The 2665-nt window shown below is 38.8% G+C and overlaps 1 pseudogene; it reads right to left on the bottom strand.

Moving 5' to 3' along the window:
• Positions 1–2193: 2193 nt before the first annotated feature.
• On the bottom strand, positions 2194–2306 carry LOC116976560 (annotated as a pseudogene).
• Positions 2307–2665: the final 359 nt, after the last annotated feature.

The following is a 2665-nucleotide window of genomic DNA, read 5'->3' as shown; positions in this document are numbered from 1 at the left end:
TAGTGATAACATATTGAACATCAATATGATATATATAAATAACCATAAAGTTAATAATAATTGATAGCCCCTGTTTTTTGGGGTAAATTATGGTACAGAAACTTAACAATGTTTCTGAAAAATTCCAGTTTCCATTACTGGTTAGTTATAATCTTTAGAATGTTCTTTCCGATGGCCATCCTGCAGTCCTGAGGATTTTATCCATTGGAACCTCCAATTTAAATGCTGCCGACGTTGCTGCAGCCTGGTGGAGTGAGATTTTAACCCAGTTAGTGTTTACACCAACTTTTGTCAATACTATGTTAGCTATTTAGCTGGCCTGGCCTGTTATTCTTTAATGAGGCTGTCTGTCGTTGATGAGAAGTTCCTCTTCTTTGCCACTGATGGTCTGGGTTTGTTCCATGTATATTTGTAGATGTCTCGCAACACAGTCAATCATCTGTAGGGTAGGCTCTAAAAAAAAAAATGTTATTTTAAGGCCTGCTGACCCCTGTCTGTTTAGTTCCCTAATTCCTGAATATAGAAGTGTAAGTTGCCAGGTGAACTGGTCAAGGTATCCAGCCTTAATTTGGTAGGGACTGAGTCCTTAGTGCCGTGACCTAAGCCATCAGCATGACAGTTTTGTAAAATGTCAAAAACTGTAATGACAGCGCTGTGGCTGGAGCCCAGTTCTTTAACAACGTTAAGACGATGCTGATGTCCCATATTTGGGAATACCTGGTCTTTGGGGAATTCCCATAAAAAGTGTCCCTCATAAGATGTTGTTCCGTTCTCTTGCCATAGGTAAGTAGATGGGCCACCTCTGGCACAGTTGATGTCACTAATACTAAGCCCCTGTAGGTTAACAAAGCTTCCAAACAGGCTGGATGATGTATTATGGTTGCAACACATCTCCCATTAGTTTATGTATTTTAGACATTGTCTTTAGGTTGATTGTCTGTGGCCCGCTGTGATCATGTCCATTGCTCTGGCCGTCTGTTTTGGATGGTGCTGCATGGTTCTAATCTCATTCCCAGTACCACCTAGAACCATGGTTGGGTAGGTCAGTCGGGTACTATTAAAAACACCAGACGCAGAGTCTCGTAGTATTTCCTTTAGTACCCCCCCCCCCACCCCCCCCCCCCCCCCCCCCTGATGAGGTTGCCAAATTGTGTTGGCCAGATTGTTACATGATGTAGATTCCCTTTCACCCATGTGGTTGATATGTGCTACCACAGTAGTGTTGTTAATTTATAATCTAATAACCTGTTTAATATATTCCAGAGCAACATGACTTTAGGCCATGAAAAAACACCCAACATTTCCAGGTAGTTATGCCCAGTGTTAGTAATAATGATGCTTGCTGTGTATTCCATCTTCCTCCACAGCTGGAGATGGAATTGGTAACACACCATCCAAGTGCATAGTATCCATATTTAGGACCATAGACTGGTTGCTGACAATGATAGGATTGGAGCAATGCCCAATGTTATCTTTCCTCCATTTAGTTCCAATATGGCTTCTGTATGGCTTCATCATTCTATTGAAATGATCACCATTAATTTTAAGAGCTCAGATTTTGGCCCTCTGTAAATCTTTATAATGTAAGGGTCTGAATTATGTGGCTGGAAACCATATGTTGCCAATATTCTTGCTACCAGTCTGATGGATGGTTTATCCTCATGTCAATGATTTTGCTGTATGCCTCTATTAAGGTTGTAACCTCTGTTGGCAAAGTTACTGACATGAGGAACTGAGTTATTGGTGAACCCCAAATAATCCCTTTAGTTTGAAGGCTTTAATTTTGATTTAATTGGATGGATAATGATCCTAGTTTCCAAATAATTGTTAAGTGGCTGTTACCGTTTGTTCAGCCCGTCCTAAGTTTCCACACAGTTAGTATGTCATCCAAAGAAGCCATTACCATTGTGTGGCTGGTTGTTATATTTTGTAAATAACCTAGGTGCTAATGTAAACACATTAGGTAGTGCTCTATACTGCTAGAGCTGAGCCATCCAATTAGATAAAAATAACGTCCGTGGTCACCTGTTATGGGTACTGAAATTGTATGCATCCTTTGAATCAATGCTTGCCATTTTCGTTCTTAAAATGAATATACTTAACAATAGAAAAGGTTTCTGTTCTTAAAACGAATATATCGTTTTATTTATTTTTCACTTTTTTAAAATTCCCATCTTTTTTAGTTATTTATTTATTTATTTAATTAATTTTATAATATATGGTCCCTAGATAAGGGACATATCAGACATTTAAACTGATAAGAACAGATATTATACTTGATCTTAGCCAAAAAGCCGAGATCTGATCTATGATTGATGCGTCAAGCGCCATATCCTATTTTGTTAGGAAGGGAATGCGTAGATAATAATTCTTCCCTTGCAATGCAGCTAAAACCCCATCTGTTGCTGATATCCAGTGTCTGTATCCCATATGACATATTTGGTAATTGGTGATTATGTCTGGATACGAGTAGATCGGCATCTGGTGTTCCATATCGTGTAGAAACATCAGCAAATACTATAGCCCAATATCCATTTGGTGTTCTCCTCCAAATTCCTCTCTCGATATATCAGCTCGACTAGAAGATTATGTGTTGTAAAATTCTATTGTGTATCCCCGGATACTGTTTAAGATATGAGTGTCAAAAAGTTATTTATTCGATGTC

Source organism: Amblyraja radiata, chromosome 8 (genome assembly GCF_010909765.2).
Source record: "Amblyraja radiata isolate CabotCenter1 chromosome 8, sAmbRad1.1.pri, whole genome shotgun sequence".
NCBI classification, from domain to species: domain Eukaryota; kingdom Metazoa; phylum Chordata; class Chondrichthyes; order Rajiformes; family Rajidae; genus Amblyraja; species Amblyraja radiata.
Note: the sequence above shows the minus strand (reverse complement) of the source record. Positions and strands in the feature narration are given on the sequence as shown.